The following is a 20,405-nucleotide window of genomic DNA, read 5'->3' as shown; positions in this document are numbered from 1 at the left end:
TTGGCAGTATGCCCAGGTCTAGTTTACCCTGATCATGGCAGTTCAACTCTAGGCAGTGTGGCCTCTTAGTTCACTCTCCTTGCCTTAAAGCACCGACCACTTCATATACCCAGCTCTCCCCTCTCTTTTCTCTTCCAGGTGAAGAGCTGCCTTTAGCCATAGGTAAGGACACCTGGGTTTTGGTAGGTAAAGGATCTGGCTGTCCTGGTTTATTAACAGCATCAGGGTGTAGGTTAAAATAGAAAAAGAAACAGAATTCTTTGTACTTCAATAGCTGGAGTTTATTTCAAAAGTTGGAAATATTTTTTCAAGTTATTTATAGTGTTCGGATCTAAGGGAAAAGGACTTCAGAGAATCAATATGGTGTCTTTCCCGTAAAGGGATGTGCTGCTGGGTGCTCGTTACTTTGGAGACGCAGTGAAGTCTCATTCTATGAACTGTGACTTCACCTGTCTTTTTCAGAGACAAAGGGGGGTAATGTTAAGTCTTTTCTAGTAGCTGGGAAATGGTGCCATGATTCAAAAGGGGGGAGGGGGCATTGCTTTCAGGCTGGGGTTTCGGATCTCTGGTCAAAGCAAGAGGCGGCTGCGGGACAGGGCTCCACATCCTCTTATAGGCTCAGTTGACTCTTTCGGTCAGTGTACCATCTTTGTATGTTGGCTTCCTTAGCATGATAAACTGTAGAGCCATTTTTGTCCCGTTTGATCAGAAAAAGGGCAAACTGGGCCCTAAGAGCCACTTTGGGAGTGACACGGAGGAGACGGCTTCCTATCTGTGGTTTATCTCCATTTAGAAGTGTGGACTCAACAACCGTGTGAAAGATGGTCCCGTCAACGTGGGAGGTCTGGGTTCTTCAGGTACCAGAAGTTGTTATGTTGGTAGTTAGGGCGGCCTGTATAGAATGTGTATTTCTATCTCTTTGTAGCTTGTATCACCTTTGCATGGATAGCTTTGCATGTAAATACTCCTCCAACTTCAAACTGGCTCCAAGTTCAGATGAAAACAAGCAAGATGCAACTTGAAAAAAAAAATCTTTCGGTAATTTCTATATTACATTTTGCAAAGGGAGCTTTAAAAATTCCTAGTAGGAGTTTGGTTTTGAAAGTAAGTCACCAAGTAAGTCCGGATAGAGGACTGAAGCTTCCCTTAAGCCTTGAGAACAAACGGGGCCGCAGGAACAGGTTTTCCTTTCAGCAGGGTGAAATGTTGCTGATCCTTTTCAAGTACAAAGGACCAGAAGCAGGATGGAGTCTCAAAGCCAGGTGCTCAACTGTTGGTGAGGTGAGGTGTTTGCACAGTCCCTCACAGCATGCCAGACAGATAATGGCATCCTAGCTCAGGAGGTTTAGTACTTAAGAGTTTATGTTTTAGGCTCACTGAGAGGGAATCTCAGTAGTCCCACAAAGCTAAGGTTGGTAGCTCTTCTGTTCAGTTCAATCTGAAGTCAACAATAATCCACAGCTTAAGCAATACCGATTTATAAATTTCAACATTAAGAGATTTGTACCCGATGACTGGGAAAAAATGGCCCAGTGCTTAAGAGAAATTAATTGCTACTTTCCCAGAGGTCCAGAATTTGGTTTCCAGCACCTATGTGAATAGCTCACAATTACCTGTAAGACCTGCTTGCTCTAGGGGATCTGACACCCTCCTTTTACCTCCATGGTAAAAACTTCTTACAGCTATACAAGCACACATACAATTAAATGACAATAAGGGGTTTCTTTTTTCTTTTCTTTTTTCTTTTTTGTTTTAACAAAAGAAGTGTATGCCCTTATGGCCACTTGATGCTTCCCAATCAGAAATTTGCTTATTGAGCAATTAATGGATGTCATGGTAACACTTCAGACAGCTCAGAGTTACGAAAACAGAACTGGGATATCTTCAAGTTTTGGGTGAAAATAGAGAATCATTTGCTAGTGAAACATTATGGAGCATTTGCATTTCCTGTGCTTTCGATATTATTTATTTGCATTTTCTAAGGAATAAATGATTTTTTTTCTATATTCTCTCTGCAGAGATGTCCATGTTTGCTTGTCCAACATGAAAACTGAGTGAAAGAAAGCTAGCAAATGACTTTTTCAGTATTACATGGCCACAGAAGGGGGCAGAGATAAGGTTCCTGAATGTTCTCGAATTGATCTTCAGTGTTTTGCATGCTGTGTTTTACTTCAACTAAATGTGGCCTTGAGAACAGACATGACCTCTGAACACACCGGTGCCAGAATTTGCCCTGTGTTTTCAGTGAACAACTCTTGCTAATTTAACTGGGTCAGGCTATGAAGCTGGATATGTTTATGGCAGATAATGAGCTGTTAAACCGCACTCCACTTCACTTGAAAATCCACATACTCCTTGAAGGAGGCAAACCTGAACTAGTTCTTTAAAATCTCAATCCTAACTATCTTTCCGAGATTGCTTGTAATGTGGTAACGGTAGCAGACTCTCCTAGAATCAAACACATTATTTGCTTGTCTAGATTTAGCTCGAAATGTCAAGGGCTCCCTTCAGAAAGAAATCTCAAAATCCATGCACTCTGAAAGTTCTGGAACACTTAGGAGAGCAGTCAAATGCCCCACACTTGCTCATCAGAACCTGCAATCTATCTTGGCTGCTAAGAATCCTTGGGGATATCATACCCTAGAAAATGTGTTCCAATGCAATGCAGTCTCTCGAGCAATGTGAGACCACGACTATGATTCAAATCCTGAAACTAGGACATTCTCTTGGCATTGCCTTCTGAAGAAAAAAAAGGTACTTGTGGGAGGGAAAAAAATAACCCTGCAATTATCCATCACCAGACAACTTCCTGAATCCAGCTCACCTAAGCTATTTTTTTTCTCCCTACTCTGAGAGCAAAATGAATGCTGCAAGGGACCAGAGTACTAATGGTCCTCCCCCCACCTCCCTCCGCATACTGCCTGTGTCTCCTTCCCGAACCCAAAGCAAGGGACTGGAGAGACTTCAGGAGCCTCTTCACGCTATCACATCACAGGGCAGAAGGTGACAGCTTCGCCAGGGACTAATGCAGTCCGACATAATTGAATGTGGCCTGGAGCATAGCAGCTGCCTGCAGCCACTCCTGATTGTCTCTGTCATCAGGTAGAGCCTGCTGCAGGAGAATACATTCCAGTGGAAGGCCATCTCAGCACCCTGCTCCATGGTGATAGCTCATTCACCTTTACGATGTGACCGCAGATTTGTAGTTAATAATTGTCACCTTGCTGGCTGAGTGCAGGGGCTGGATCTTTGAATCATCAGTAATCTTTTCAGTTCTCTCTCTCTCTCTCTCTCAACCTCTTTCGTTCTCATTCTCTTTCCTCTGAAATGAAGTTTTATCTCAGACTTATTTTTTTTTACCAGAATTTGATATGATACAAAAGTACTATGCTGTTCATTTTTTTAAAAAAATATGTAACTTTATGTGTTCACCATTTCTCCACAAAGCAAACCATTCCAAACATCCCAATTCTATATACTGTGTATGTAAAATATTATGAACTGAATTAAGCTTTAATGATAGGATTAAAAATACCTGACCATTTTGTTTCTCTCTTAGTGTTTATTTATAAAAGGTCAGGGCGCAGAAATGGATGATTCAGTGACTGCATTTCCTTTTCACATGAGGCATCTATCTTAGGAGGATCGGGATAAATTCTACATAAATGATAATATCTGAAGAGTAAATGTTTTATGAGCAAACAAAACAATATGCACTACTATAAGCACTGGTATGTTAAATATTGGTATGTTTTCATTTAAAAAACTCTGCTTATTCCTCCAACAGAAGTGAGTTGAAAGTGAAAAAAAATCTGTTAATTTGCATTTAATGAATTATTTTATTCTCATTCTCTGTTGATTTTGGATTAAATAAAAGTCATTATTTTAGCTGTATAACTATACCACACAAACACACACACACACACACACATACACACACGTACACATGCAGACACACACACACATACACACGCACACGCACACACGCATATTGAGGTAAATGAAACATTTGACATATTTGCCTCTATTTCTCTATTGTTCTTATCAAGTTGCAAATTCTGACTGTGACGCAAACACTGTCCTGTGGTTGATAAATGGAGAGTCTGAAACAGGACGAATGATGTAAGCATGCAGAGGTCAGACACAGTGCTAAAAAGTGTCCTAGAGATTGGGACAAAATTTAAACAGCAAACCTACGTCCTTCTTGGAAAGTTCAGACTTTTTTCACTGTGATGTCCTTACCTAGCTGTCTAGTATTTCTAACAAATTCTTATCTACATGTAACTCTGTAGGACCAACTTGTAATATACCGATCCTAGAAAAATGTTTAATTCTTTCAAGCATTTGGGAAGTTATTTGATTAAAAAGAAAGAACAAAGGCCATCAAGCTGGGTTCGAAATGGGGTGACAGGAGGGAATACCCAGTGGTGGAGGGATCGGCCATGATCATTATACGTTGTATAAATACCGGGGGTGGGGGAGGGATTTAATCTGGAGTGTAAATAAATAAATAAAAGACCAAAAATTTCAGAGAATAAAAATATTAAAAGTATTGCAAGTGAGTAGCTAAATTCCCATGTGTATCAGTAGTCTTAGCTTCAGTCAGACCACCATTTTATGACTATTGAAATAATATTTTGTTCTTATTAAAAACAATTATTGTAGTCAGGCAGTGGTGGCACACACCTTTAATCCTAGCACTTGGGAGGCAGAGGCAGGCAGATTTCTGAGTTCAAGTCCAGCCTGGTCTACAGAGTGAGTTCCAGGACAGCCAGGGCTACACAGAGAAACCCTGTCTTGAAAAATCCAAATAAACAAACAAACAAGCAAACAGAATACAATCAAACAAAAAACCCAATTATTGTTCTGTGTATGCCTGCAATACCATAACACCGTGTGGAGGTCAGAGTAAATCTTAGTGAAGTTCATTCTCTTCCTCCACCTTTATGTGGTTTCTGGAAATCAAACTCAGGTGTCTTTACCTACTGAGATACTAAGGCAGACCAATATTTTTGTTTTTGATACAAAATTAAATCATAACTATTGCAGCAAAATCTATTATTAAATCACACAGAAACACATGAGTACACACACACACACACACACACACAAACACATACACATATCCTATATACATTCTTAAGCCTAGAAGGTGCTGAAAAACTATTCCATGCTGATTTTTGACAGCATTAAAGACAAGACATTTCAGTCATTCCAGTTCTCAAATATCCCTTGAAATGTCCATATAATTATACATACGCATATAAAGTTTCTTGAAATAGTTACTCATCTCAGATGAGAAATTAGATTTAGGAGACATTTTAAAATGTACTATTTTTTCTCCATTAGAAATAAAAAAGGAGGAAGTAAAGAAAATATTGATTGGTGTGCCGTGTGCATCTGAGGTGTTTTCATGTTTGATTTTTCTTTAATGCTTTCAATAGGCTTTCATGTGCTCTATGCTATTTGATACTATTAAATTGGAAGGTAGGTGGTTCAACTCAGTTACAAATGCAGGACTTCCCATGACTACTAGCAGAGCATCATCCTTGAGTCTTGGCCTACGTAAGAAAGCTGTGCTCCAGCGCATCACTGTGGAACCTTCCTGCAGAAGAAAACTGTTGCCTACAAGTACACGATATTTTGCATAGTTCCTATTTTTTGTAATTAATCTTATAATGTCCCTTTCTGAAGGATTTTAAGCCACAGACATGTCTATGGTCTTAGATTTATCAGCATTGAAATTTCACTGCACAAAGTTGTTATTTGAAAGGTGTAAGTGGGGAGACTATTTGCTTTAGAAGGAGATATTGCTTTGACTTGCACAGGTCATTTATGTAACTTAAAATGTCATGAATGATGTTTACATTACAAATATCTCTGAGGCGTTAGAGATTGATTTCTGCAAGTAAGCATGAACTTACATAAAACTCATTTAAAATGGATAATTTTCCCTCAGCATATCAAAGAATAAATAGTGAAATTGGATGATGTTATTTACAACATTAAAGGCTGACATGTGAAGGCTCATAAGCAACCAGCCAGCCAGCAAAAGGTCCTCTCTTGCTCATTGTGGAAACACATATAGAAATAATATTATGGCATCCTACCTCAATACCTCTATTAACTCGCTCATTTATAAGCAATAGGGTGTCAACATGGGACTGCATCTGCATGGCCTAAGTCTCATGAATTATTGTTCATACTGAATGTGATAATTTTGCCAGAAAAAGACAACCTGAAATCTATGATTATATGTATTTATATTTATACATGTATGACAATAATGTATACATACACATAAATCTTCCAGTAAGAGGATTTGAAATCAAATTTAAGAATTTTAGCTACAATGAACCAATCCTTTGAATGTCAAACATGCTGTTTGTTAGGATCTGGTCATTTTAAAGCAGAGTTAAACAATTTACTAATAGTCCAACTTCAGTTTAAAAAAGTTGTTTTATTATATATGCTAACAAATGATACAGCATGTTTTTCTTCTTCATGAATGGAAACTTTGTATTTTAAACTGTCAGATGTATAGGAGTTTATATTTCTCCTGTACTTTGCTTTAAAACTAACTGCATTTTACTCCTGTGTTCATGACAAATGATTCACAAAAGCCAAGATACAGAAACTATTAGTGTTCATTCATGGATGAATGGATAAAGAACACACACATACACACACACACACACACACACACACACACACACATGCAAATACATGTAAGAAGCACTGTTCTGTCTTTAAAAGGAAATCCTATAACTTCCAACATTAATGTAACTTCTTAGTGAAGCCAGACACCACAAATACCACACTATGTCATCTTACCTCTGAAACCTAAACCAGCAAAGTAAATTTGAAGGACCTGGGTTGAGAGGGTGAAGTTAAGAGATGCAGATCAAGGGCTGGAGAGATAGCCCAGCTGTTAAAGGCTAGGCTCTCAATCAAAAATATAAGATCCTGGTCAAAGGGTACAAAGTATGGAGCACCAAGGTAATAATTTCTGCACACTTACTATACAGAGTAGCGAGTCATGTAGTAAATGCACTTGCCAAGAAAGTGGATCTTAAGTCCTCATAGACAACACTATACTAATTACAGTGCGCACTAAACAGCACATCAGGTCACCTTAAGCATGTGTAGTTTGTATTTGTCAATCACACCTTGATAAAGCCCAGGAAAATGTTTGCCTTCACTTGTCAGCAATCAATCACTTTTGCTGTTAGTCAACATGACAGTCACCAAAAGTACTGGTGAACTCCACAGGGTGTGGCTGTGTTTCCCAGAAAAGTGAACAGGGGCAGTTTGGAGTGATTGCCCAGTGGCTGCCAATGAGATTGTCCTCAGAGGACACAGAGGGTCCGTGCCTGCGAGTGAGATACAAGTTTGCTCTATTTCCTTGAACATGAAAAAAAGTCTATTTTTAGGAGTCGGCCAACTATGACTAGTCAGCTGTCGGATGATATTTAGATTTGGGGAAGGCTATGAAGAGAGGAAAACCACTTGTTTCTCTTTCTGTGTCACCACTTGTCACTGCCATAAAGTTGGCTCTGGCTCCTGGGAGCCCTTGGTAAAGTACAATGCCCAGGGCTATGGGAGCCGGAGTCCTCCATAGCTGATATGAAAGGTCCTTAATTAAGCACTTAGCATTTCAAGGCAGGCATCACTGCTCACCCACAGCCCGATCTGGCAGTCCGTCACCGCAGATAGGCCACCTAGAAGACTAACGTAAGTTGAGTCGAGTCTTTTGTACTTGAGGCAAGGCGCCCCGAGGCACAGGCTGATCCGGTGACCCTCCCATATACACTTTCTCTGCCGGAAGGAACAGGATATCGGATGTGACAACACTCCAGCCAGGAAAGGAATCCCCCCTCCCTGCTGTCCACCCCACACCCTCAGAAAGATCAGGGATTTGAGGAGAAACAGAGAATGTCAGTGACATTTCCTGGCTCAGCTGATCAGTATGAATATAACCGAACCCAAGGAATGAATGAATAATGATGAATGTATTATGAAGGAAAAAGGGAAACCCTCTTCATTGTTAAAAGTCAATTATTTTGCAATTACCCAGGGCTTCAGAAAAGTTAACTAGGAAGGAAACATTTTCTCCCAGACCCGTGTATGCCAGTCATTCTCAGACTCGGAGAAAGAGAAACCAGAAGAAACATGAGTGTTTGGGGGGAAGTTTATCTTTATATTAAGGAGCTGGAAGACTTGGCAGCATTAAAAACAGAAAGGGTTAATGGAATGAACTATAGATTAAATTGTAAAGCAATCAAAGAAAACCAAACAGTTTATAGCAGACAACCATCTTCTGGTGTTTGGGTCTGTGTCAAGCCATGGATGTGGAAAATTAAAGCCATACTGAGAAGGGAAATGAACCATGTCTAATACATCCCCAGCAATAAAATGTTTTCACTAGGACTGTAAAACTGTGGCTTACATTAGGAAAAAGAAAATCAAACTATATGTCAATTCCACATCATGGGACATGAAGTGTCCACAAAAATTTATATTACTATTTAGAAGTGTTTCAGTCTGGTGTTTTATTGTGATTGGATGCGCCCTCCTCAGTATCTTTTGACTGGTATGAAAATGATTTGAACTACTTTTTTTAGCATTTATTTTACATCTATTACCTGTTCTATTACTTTTTATTATTTTATTGTGCTTGTGTAGAGGATTTTGCACAGTTTCCATTATAATGTAACATTAAGTCAATTTATTTGTGTATTACATGCTGTATAATTGCACCTTTTTCTAGAACAATTTGGATTTCATTATCTAAGAGAGCAGCACTGTTACATTTCCAAAAGCTCTTGTTAGAAATCAAGTGCATTTTCAAAGTAGGACAACAGAGGTCAAGTTTGCACCAGGAAGACTTTCCACTAATGCTGGGACTGTTTGAACATCAGGGGAAGGTCATAATGAAAAGAGATAAAGCCTTGTTTCTTTGAGCAAATATTTAATTATTCACTATTGTACTAGGTTAAGATCAATAAGGATCAATACTGCAAGAAAAGAAATCGTGTAGAACAAAGGGTGCTGACACGGAACAGAGGAGAGTGAAGTATAGATCACGGAATGAACAAATTAATCCAGGAAAAATGTCAATTGTTACTGTGTTAGCTTTACCATTATAAAGGATGTCATGATACCATTGAAATGCTTGGTTTATAAGGCCATAAATCAGAAAACTACCAGGCACACTGAATTTCTTTTTTTATACAAGGATATTGCATGTGGTGATCTGTGCCCTATGCAGGGCTGGCGTAAATGATTTCTTTCACATAGGTAAGATTCAAAACCAAAATGAACCCACAGATACTAACTGATTAGCTTGTTAAAACACTAAGAGATGGTGGATTGACAGTTTATAGGTATGATTAGATTTTAAATTTGCAATGAGTTAGAAAATAAAGTTGACAAATTCTTTCATATGTCCTATCTAGGGCACATACTTGCTATTTACTGTATTATTTTGGGTTGTTCGGGGAGTCCCTGAGTGTTTGATTCTGGGTTCTCATTAGATGCTTGGTGAACTCAGAGGAGGAGTAATTTTATTCTTCTTCAGAGCTCAGCAGCAAGCAGAGATAATAGGGATGTTGACTTCCCAGTGCTATTACTGTTCCCCTTCAAAATATCACTCCGTTGGTTAACACAGTAAGTTGCTTATTTATTTATTCTTCAAAGGATGAAGTATCAACTTCATTTTTCCATACTTTTAAAAGAGATGTATGCTATAGGAACTTTCAAATTTGAGAGGAATTTTGACTGTCATTTGTCAAGGTCAGTATGAAATTTTCTTTTGGTGAACTTGGTGATGTGTGTACCAAATCTTTACCAAGTGGAGATGTCTGACTAGAATAATAAAAATTATAAAAATTGCTAAAATTTTCTCATCATTTAAGTTTTTATCATTAAAATTCCAACCTAAATATTCTTTAAAATCTATTAAATCATGAATCTGATGAAGTTATATATTCTTTTCCAAGTCAAAAATACAAGGAGTGTGAAAGGGTGTCTTAGAAAAATTTTACCTGTTTCAGACAAGTGGGTAATGCATCTTCCGTGTTTGTTGGCCTATAATGCTAAGTTGCTACCTTCAGAGACCTGTCTGTGTTATACTATTTTGTTATTAATACAAAACAGATCAATTTGAAAAAAATCAAGACAATAACAATAGCTGTCACAAAATACACCCCTGTATCCATTGGCTGAAAAAAAAAACCTCAAGGGAAGTCTTGGCATAATATTCTTTTGCTCTATTCTGTTCCTTCAATTACCCTCTCCTTTGCAATCCTATCCACTTAGAGTTGCATCTTTCTTAATTTTTACAAGTTCTTTTGCTTGTCAGATTTTAGATATAAGCTAGTTTTATATAAAATTTAATATGTTTAGTGGACCCTGTCTAGGCCTCTGTTCCCTGTGAATATTTTGCTGGAATTCTTATGCTGATATTCACCCATGTGTCCATCAGTTAGGTTGTTTATATATTTACTAAAAGTTTTGTTTCTAAACTTTTCTTTGTAATGTCATAGCACCAGTGTTATGTTAAATAATACTGTTGGTGTAATCTTGCTCTGGTCTTCCCTTAGTTATGCAGTCCTTATAATCTCTATGAAAATAATTCAGAGGAAGTACACATATTAGAGTACAGAAATAAACAAGATTTATTACAGAATTGTATGAGCTATTCTCAGAAGTGACAGTGGTAAGTGGTTAGAGAGACTATTGTTTCTGCCCATGTGTTTAAGGCAGGCTTTATACTATCACATAAATTCTGTGGAACAGATAGCTTCCTGAGATAAATTTGTCCAAGTGATTAAGTGGTCTATTTGGATTAACTCTTCATGGGAGATTTAATTCTGTCTTTATTCTTTATCTTGTAGACTTCTGCATAGTCCATTATGCTCGGTTTCCATTTAGGAGAGAGAGATAGAAAGAAGAAGCAAGGAAGAGTGAAAGAGGGAGGAAGGGAAGGAGGGAGGGAAGAGAGATGGAGGCATCAAACTCCATTTCCTTCCTGCAATCAGTGTCCTGCAGGGTAGTTCCTGGCTTTATAAGTTTCCAATTAAGAGGGAGAGAACCATCTTCAATGACCTTTGCCCTTACCAACATTTGACTAGCTACCTTTCATTTGACTATGAAACATTATGTATTCCTATGAATGTTGCTAAATACTTTTCTAATATTTGTTTGATAAGGTAATTGCAATAAAGCATAGAACTATCTTAAATACTCATTAAATGATGAATGGATAAAGGAAATCCTGTATATGTATTCTATATGTTATCAATAGAAAAATTATATAGATGGAATATGTATTAGAATATTATTCAACCATAAAGTGGTTGAAATACTATCAATAGTAACAATAGGAATGAAAGCAAAGGTCTTTAGTAAAGTAAACCAGGAAATGAAGCACAATTAAGTCATGATCTCATTAATATGGACTCAATGAAATTGATTTCATAGAAAATGAAGGTAAAGGTGAGTTGTCAGAGGCTGGGGAGAGGACAGAAAAGGAATAATGATAAATGGTTAATGAATGCACACTATGTTACGTTTAGACCACAGGTTGTTTGAGTGTTCCATCACACAATAGGAATACATGATAATATACTGAATATATAAGTATTCGTAAGTACTGTGTATATGTATACAGTGCATATATATCTCACATGTTATGCTTTATATTAATAAAGCAATGGAGATTATTTTAATTTCAATGTTTAGTTGAGAATAAATGATTCTATGACTCTCTGAAAGCTCAAAAATTAATCATATAGGAGAGCTCAGCCAATAGAGTGCTTGCCGTGTAAGGAAGAGGACTTGAGTTTGGATCCCCAGAACCACGTGAGAAGCTATGCTTGATGCTTTAAATCTGTAGCCCGGAGCTGGGCAGGATGGAGATAGGTGGATTCCTAAGCTAACTGGCTTATTGATACAGCCAACTGGTGAGCTCCAGTTAAGTGAGGAAACTCCTTTTCTGAAGCACAAAGTGGAAATCATAGTCTCTATTCCTCATGTGTATATACATATACATCGACTTAACATGAACTCAGTGCATACATGTACACCACACAAGGACACCCTCACACATCCCATACACCACACCACACAATATACACAGGCATATACAGACAAGGCTATTACACTATCCCATATACTCATCATATGCTATACACACACACACACACACACACACACACACACAGAGAGAGAGAGAGAGAGAGAGAGAGAGAGAGAGAGAGAGAGAGAGAGGGAGGGAGCAATGAAGTTGTTAAAGAAAATCAAATAAATTAAAGACTATCTTTCTAAATTAAAAGAAAAATGAAAGTATAAAGCTTTCTCAGCAAGGTAAGAAAAGAAAAGCACTTAGAGTAGAAATAAAGTGTTAAACATAAGAGCAATTAATGAATAAATTTTATGATATATAACTTTATGTACATATATAACGTATTGAAAGAAATAACCAATATATATTTCTGCATAGTTTAAAAAGGCAATAATGTTTGAGAGGTACAACTACTGTTCAAAATTAAATTACTCAAAGTTTACAAACACAAACATAAAATATAAGCCAGAAAATAATCAATTATTAAGTTAATAGTACAGAGTTCAATTCAAAAGTAAATTACTTTTGAGTTCAATTCAAAAGTAAACCACTTTATAAGAAATAATAGCATAGGCAGCCAACCATTGGACTGAACATGCGGTCCCAATGGAGGAAAAATAGGACAGACTGGAGGAGCTGAAGGGGTTTGCAGCCCCATGGGAAGAATGACCAGATGCCCCAGGACTCCCAGAGACTAAGTCAACAACCAAGGGGTACACATGGTTCCAGTCAAAAGAGTGACAGGGGATGCCTCATGGGGGATCAGGGTGAGGAGAGGTCCTTGGTCCTATGAAGGCTCAATAGATGCCCCAGCGTGGGGAAATTGAGGGGGCGGTACATGGGAGTGGGTTGTGTGGAGAGGCATATTCTTGGAGGCAGGGGGAGGGAGAATGGTTTCAGGGTTTTCTAGGAGGGGTGAAACCGGGAAAGGTTATAACATTTGAAATGTAAATGAAGAATATATTCAATAAAAAAGAAACAATATTTTAAATATTAAATATTAAATAAATATTAAATATTAAATAAAAGCCATATTTTTTAAAGTATACTCAGCTCCCATGTTCAAATAGAATGACAGAGAGACAGTTGATGTTCTAATAGTTTAATAATTGGATGGAGAGTGATTATAAAGGCAACCATTTTAGTTACTGACGAAATTTTGAACTCAAATAATGAGAAAAAATTTTAAGCAATTTCTTTTTCACAGGGTTCCTTGCTGGCTTGAAGTTCACCAGTTTGGCCATCAAACACTGTGCTTCCTACATGCTATGCAAGTACACCATCAACTGAGCTACATGTCCCCAAGTAGCACGGATCACCTTCCTAATTATTAGTTCTCTCAGAAGGACAGGCCAACATTCTTCCTCTGCTCTGGTAGTTTCCCACAGAAGTCTATTGTAGCACGTGGACTCTTCTACATGGCTACAGTCCTTCAGCACGTGGACTCTTCTACATGGCTACAGTCCTTCGATCTTGTTATTTCTAACCGTTTTCCCCACAAGTTGTCAGAACATCAAGACAGAAATTTCATCGCTGACCACTAAGTTTCTTTTGCTAATATGGGGCTGGTTCTTTTGGTTAAGGCTCTTGTATTGGAAGATCCAGGGCTCGTGTAATTGAGGTAGGAATTGTTGCACAGAAAACTACATGGTAAATCATGGCTATTAGAAAATGAACATATCTTTGAGAAGTCAGTAGACCACATGACATGAAAGTGTAGGAGGCAGGATACTGTGAGTTAAAGGTTTAAGCATCATTAGGGCAGAGGAGCAAGAGAGAGGAGGAGGACAGAGTTAATTAAGATGTATGAAAATTCTTTAAGGAAGAGTATACAGGGAGGGATCCATGGCTCCAGATACATATGAGGCAGAGGATTGCCTTATCTGGCATTAGTGGGAGGGGGGCCCTCAGTCCTGTAGAGGCTTCATGCCCCAGCATGGGGAGATGCTAGAGCAGTGAGGAGGGAGAGGTTGAGTGGGTGGAGGAGCATCCTTATAGAGTCAAAGGGGAGGAGAGAGGGAGGATGAAATGGGGGAGGGGTTGTGGACAGGTAAGTGGGAAGGGAGATAGCATTTGAAATGTAAACAAACACAATGATTAATTTTTAAAAAGGAAAAAAATGTTTTAAGGAAGCAGACTATTTTGAATCTAATTAAATAAACCACATTTAAAACAGAGTTGTGTGGCATGGGACAATAATGCCCCTTCCAGGAGACATAGGTTATTAAATGAAAATATCCTTGTCAGCTCTTGGGTATTTCCTTATCAGGTCCGGAGGCCCTAGATTTGCTCAATACAGCATATGTTACTGCTGCTGTTCTTGCTTTCCCACCATAATTAGATGGCAGGTCCTTATTGTTGAAGATGCATTACACTTTATTTGGAAGACATTGAGAAACCAAGTTTGAACTGATCTGAAAACACCGCTGGGTAAATTTCATAGTGCCAGAAGATGCTTTGCAGATCGCCGAGGGAGAAAAGCCATCAATGGTTTTATACAGCAGTGACTTCTAAACTCTATGATACCTATCTGTCAGGTAGGGTATGCCCACCAGTGTAATAGTAGCATGGAGGTTATGAGCTATTCAACTATTTTCTGTTGTATTCGAGGTCTGCAGCACAGGAGGGAATTCATGCCTGGTACTATAAATGTGGTCAAAAGCCCATGACACAGGAGGCCACGCCCTAGGCTCTAGGGCAGTGACTCTCAGCCATCCTAATGTTGTAATCCTTTGCTAGCACTTTCTCCTCTTTTGGTGACCCCCAACTATGAAATCATTTTTGTTTGTATGTCATAAGTGTAATTTTTCTATTGTTATGAGTCATAATGTAAAATATCTATGTTTTCTGATAGTCTTTTGGGTGTTGAAGTATACAGGTTGGGAATCCCATCTTTAGAGGAACCTACTAGTACTGTTGTTTTACTAAACTGATATGTGGCCAAACAGTCTTTTGCATTTATATTTGCAGATTAGACACACATAAAGACACCATGAAAAAGTAGAATTATAAATTATAAATATACATTTTGTCACTAACTTTCAAGTGACAAATGGATACTATCTTCTTACTCTTGCTTTCTTTGACTTATTTTCCTGATATACTACTGACTTTTCCTCCCATCCCCCATCCCCACCCCTACAACCCCTCTACCTCCTGTGCTCCCCACCATTTACACAAAGCCATTTCACCATAAAACATAAGTTTTCTTTGATTTTTAGGAAACATAGTTTTGGTAGTACCAGTTTGAAAATTGTCAGCAGCCCCCAGCTCCACACAATGATCTGTATATGATTCAAGATTGCCACTATTTTCTGTTGTTTCTGGAACTTTAATTTAGAGCATAGATATACACAAAGTGTTGACCAGTCAGACAAACCATCTAGAAGTAATGTTAAGGAGGCTGAATCCTTACTTATACAGTATCTGAGTACTAGGGTTGAGACTCTTAAGAGTTGTCGTCATCCTTTCAATTGATCCTATCAATGATTTCATCTCTCTACCGTACATTCTTATTTAGTTTACTTGGTTTCTGGTCCATTGTGCCAAATTTCCAATCCACATATGGTCAGCTGCATCAGTGTGGCTCTATAGCATCACATGTTCTTTACCTGTGTTTGCTAAGGCCTTCTTTCAAATTCTCAGAGTTGGCTGTGTCAGTTGAGGACTGCCTGCCCTTGGTGTGTCTTTTCATCCTTCATCCGGTCAGGTGTGTCTGAGCATAATAATGCCATGTTATATGATTTAGCCTTTCTAGACATGGTCCATAGACCCACAGACGGATGGACGGACGGACGGACGGACGGACGGACAGATGGACTGGACGGATAGACAGACAGGCAGAGAGGCAGGCAGGTAGGCAGGCAGGCAGGCAGACAGACAGACAGAGACAGATAGAATGTCTGAGTTCCATGGTATGCATATGAAGGAGATCAGAAGACAGCTCTGTGGAGTTGATTCTTTTCTCACAGTTTTACTCACAGTATTATCACAGATTCCAGGCTCCATTTTCATGGATTACCTGACCAATCAGTATAAGGGGGAAGTATTAGTCTTACAGTTTGAGGTGACGCAGTCCATCATGGCTAAACTAAACTGTTCCATTAACAGCTAGAGTTTTCAATTAGCTGTAGAATAAGCTCATATGAAACCAGAAGTATTCTATGAAAGCAAGTACTAATTTTATTACTATTGTGCCTCTTCCAAATTGGGTTAGTTCTGAGTAGAAGTCCAAATCTACTGAGCATTTCTTACTGCAGATGAGATAAGATGTTTTTTGCCTTTTTTAAAAATCCTGGCCCAGCCCAGATAGTTTCTATGAATTGGGTATTAAGCTTCTTGAATGGATATATACATATACCAGAGAATTTGTCTTAAAGTAGCTTTGTCCAAGTGCAAAAATAATTATACTCTTTTATGGGATTTAGTGAAATTTCCTTCTAGGGGACATTATAACATAGGTCCACATTTAGTATTACTTTTTGGGAATGTCACTTATGGTTTAGAAAAACCACTGCACACACCATGCAGTTTCTAGAAGTTCATAATTTTATGTTTATTATTTTCTTTAGGCAGACTTTCTTTTATTCCTTCCCCTATCCCCATCTCTCTCTTTTTCTATCAATGTATCCTTTCAAGTCCATCCCAGACATAATCTTCCAAGAGACACCGCCCATATCCACTCTCAGGTTTTATTGTGCCCTTTTCTTAGCCCTGTGATGTGTTGTCATTAGTGAGATTATTAACTTAAAATTAAATTGTTGCCTGACTTCTTATTTTTGTCTTTTGCATTGTTAGCTTTCAAGCCAACTGAAGAAAAGATATGGAGAGGAAAAAAAAGACAAAATTAGGCAATCTGATAGGAGTAAACGGCATGTGCAGACACATGGTACATGGACGCCGGTGGAAGTGAGTGCCTGAGTTTCCCAGTGAGGCTGAGAGAAGCAGAGGATCCTGGCTTCCACCCATGTTTCCCTCCACTGAGAAAAATGGAAGCTGACATCTCAAGGCAATTCTTTGTCAGAAATATACATCTGCATGAAGAGAGGAGAGTTAAAAATTTAATCTGCAAAGCTATTTAGAGAGTGGATAGGCCTTGACAGGCCTCCCAAATGTATTCCAAGAACAAGAAGAATGGAGTTATGAAATAAAAAGCTGTTGCAGGAAGCAAAATGAAACTAAGCTTTCTTGACAGAATCAGTTTGCCAAATGACTTTAGAATTGCATGCTCTTGTTCTTTTTCTCTTAGATATACTTTACTTTCAATGTATAGAAGAAACTTCTAGAATTAACGTGGTACCCTTAAAGAATGCCTGTGTAGAATACTCAGTACCACTCGAGTATGATATATTTTAAACAGAATTAAAAAACAATGATATCACTAAGCAGTCAGGAATATTGGCAAGGATTCCATACCAGAGGCATCGATCATAAATGACAGAGAGTGCTCTAACTATCATGCAGTACCAAAAATAGTGCTTTCAACCAAAACGATGGAAACCAACTCCAGGACAATGTGACAGGTTGGGTTCAGTTTGAACTCTGTCCTCACTGGTCCTCTCCCTGTGACTGTAGAAAGTTTGCTCTGACAGTCTAGTCTCCATTCACTACTATTTAAAGGAAAATGCATTACTTTTTCTGCTAGCTTATACTTGGCATGGATTTTCCTTGTGTTTGAAATGCATATTAATTCCCCCTGAATGCTTAAATAAACTCAAATACATATCTTTTCTTCTTCCCTCGTTAAGTTATTCTTGGGTTAGGTTGATCATCCGCATCACATGGTTAACAAAAATAATACAGAATTCCCTGTGAACTTTTAGAGCGAGGTAAAGATAATCACTTAAGATCAACGAGTTTATCAAACAGCTTTGATGCATCAACAAAATTCTGGAGCCCAATGCTACTTTTTTAGCTGTAGGTTTTCCATGTGAAGGGAACCCAGACTGGGCAAAGGCTACTCCAGAAGCCTTCCTCCCATTAATATTGTAGAATTTCTCTCCATTAAAGTCTTAACAACTACTCAAGCATGAAGTTTGAGCCTTCAAATAGGATTCTATAATAAAACATTGCTTTAAATCTTTAATACTTGGGACCTGCCTATGGTTTTTATTTAAAACGTGAACTTGTAAGCTCTGCATTTTTAGTCTTTCATCATAACCCACCACTTTGTCACCAATTCTGTTTCTTGTTAGTAAGTCCAGGGCTATCTCATCATCTTGAACAAGAAGCTGAAGATCAGCATCCAAAGTTTTCCTCTGACCACACCCTGTACACCATGGTGTAAGAGCTGCTTGCAAAGCCATTCATACACATGCATCCTGCACCCACATACCTCAACCATACAACATGCATCTAATGAAAAAGAAAGACTTTTAAGGGCCATGCATCATAATAGTTTCAAAAGCTCTATTCTTTCTGGCTGTGATATATACGATTGCAATATAAATTGCATTGCAATTATCTGGAATGCAGTGAAAATAACTGTGATAATATTTCTTGCTTTGGCCAATGAGATTTGAGTAACACTTGTGTGTTTTATTTCTGGGAAGAAACTACGGACTCTGTTTTTGTTTCTGTTTCCTTTGGGAACCCTGGAAACATGTATTGAGTCGTCTGTGAAACTGGCTTGAAGTCTGTCTGCAGTTTAAAGTGTTGGCTGCTCTTGCAGAAGACCTTGGTTCAATTCCCTGGACCCACATGGCGGCTCATAACCATCCATGACTCCAGTACCAGAGGATGCAATGTCCTCTTTTAACTTTGAGGGTACCAGTCACACACATGATACTCATACATGAATTCGGGCAAAACATTTATATAATACTATAAAATAAATCCAAAAAAAGTTTTTTTTTAAAGTTTCTCTTTCTCTTTCTCATATGTATGCATGTATGTGTGCGTGCATGTGGGTGGCATGTGTTCATGTGTATTTGTGGTGTGTGCATGCATGTGTGTGGCATGTGTTCATGTGTATTTGTGCCGTGTGTGTATAACATGGAAAGGTACATACATAGTTTATCTGTTTCTGTCTCTGTCTCTCTGTCTCTGTCTCTGTCTCTGTCTCTCTATCTCTCTGTGTGTGTGTGTTTGTGTGTGTGTGTGTGTGTGTGAGTGCATGGTACACATGCATGGATGTTTTTATGGGTTCAGGACCTTATGGTATGCTTGTGGTTGCCAGGGGCACCTCTGGCGTTGGTTCTCACTTCTGTCTTATTTAAGACTGGATCTATTTTTTTGTTTTGGTTTGCTGTTTTGTACTCCAGGTTAGCTAGACCCCAACTTTCTTGGAATTCTTCTGTTTATGCCTCACACCTCACTACAGGAATGCTAGAATTACAGGTACTCACTCCTGCACTGATTTCAGATGAGTTCAAAGGTTTGGTATTCATGTCCTCATGCTTTCCAGAACCATTTCCCTAGAACCTTGAGTCTTGGTTTTATATGTTTTTAAAAAGATTAATATTTTATTTTATGTATATGAGGTTTGCCTGCATATATAGATGGGTCATGTGCATACATAATGTCTGTAGAGATCAGAAAGTGTCAGGTCTCCTGGAATTAGAATCATGCAATTTTTTGTAATACCACGTGGGTACTGGACATTGAACGTGTATCCTTGGCAACGGCAACAAGTCTTAACCTCCAAGTCACCTCTCTAGCCTTATTGGATTTTGAAAAGTGTAATGATATAGTCATCCTCAGTTTTACCTAATAACTGCTAATGGCATATGTGGGCCTTTTTAGTATGGGAAACATAAACACATTGCTTCCATTAAGTAACTGAGATTTTGAAGTGGCAAGTAACTGAAGAAAATCCTACTAAATTCCAAACTAGATACAATGTTTTTAGTTGCTTTAAATGCATTTCATAGAGATAAAAATAGGAATGTTAAAAATCATTCCTTACATTTCAGATTTTATTAACATTTTTTGATGAATCTATTGAATTTTCTCTATAATTTTCTTAATGTAGTACTCTGCATTAATATGATTTTTATCTTTTTTTATTATGTATTTTCTTTATTTACATTTCAAATGTTTTCCCCTTTCTGGTTTCCCCTCCGAAAACATCCTATCCAGTACCCCCTTTCCCCTGCTCACCAATCCACACACTCCTGCTTCCCTGTCCTGGTATTCCCTTATACTGGGGCATCTAGTTTTCTCAGGAACAAGGGCCTCTCCTCCATTTGATGTACAACAAGGCCATCCTCTGCTACATACACTGCTGGAGCCATGTGTCCCTCTATGTGTACTCTTAGGTTGGTGGTTTAGGCCCTGG

This window comes from Apodemus sylvaticus, chromosome 9 (assembly GCF_947179515.1).
Source record: "Apodemus sylvaticus chromosome 9, mApoSyl1.1, whole genome shotgun sequence".
Classification (NCBI taxonomy): Eukaryota; Metazoa; Chordata; class Mammalia; order Rodentia; family Muridae; genus Apodemus; species Apodemus sylvaticus.
The sequence above is the reverse complement of the archived record's forward strand: the minus strand, read 5'-3'. Positions refer to the sequence as shown.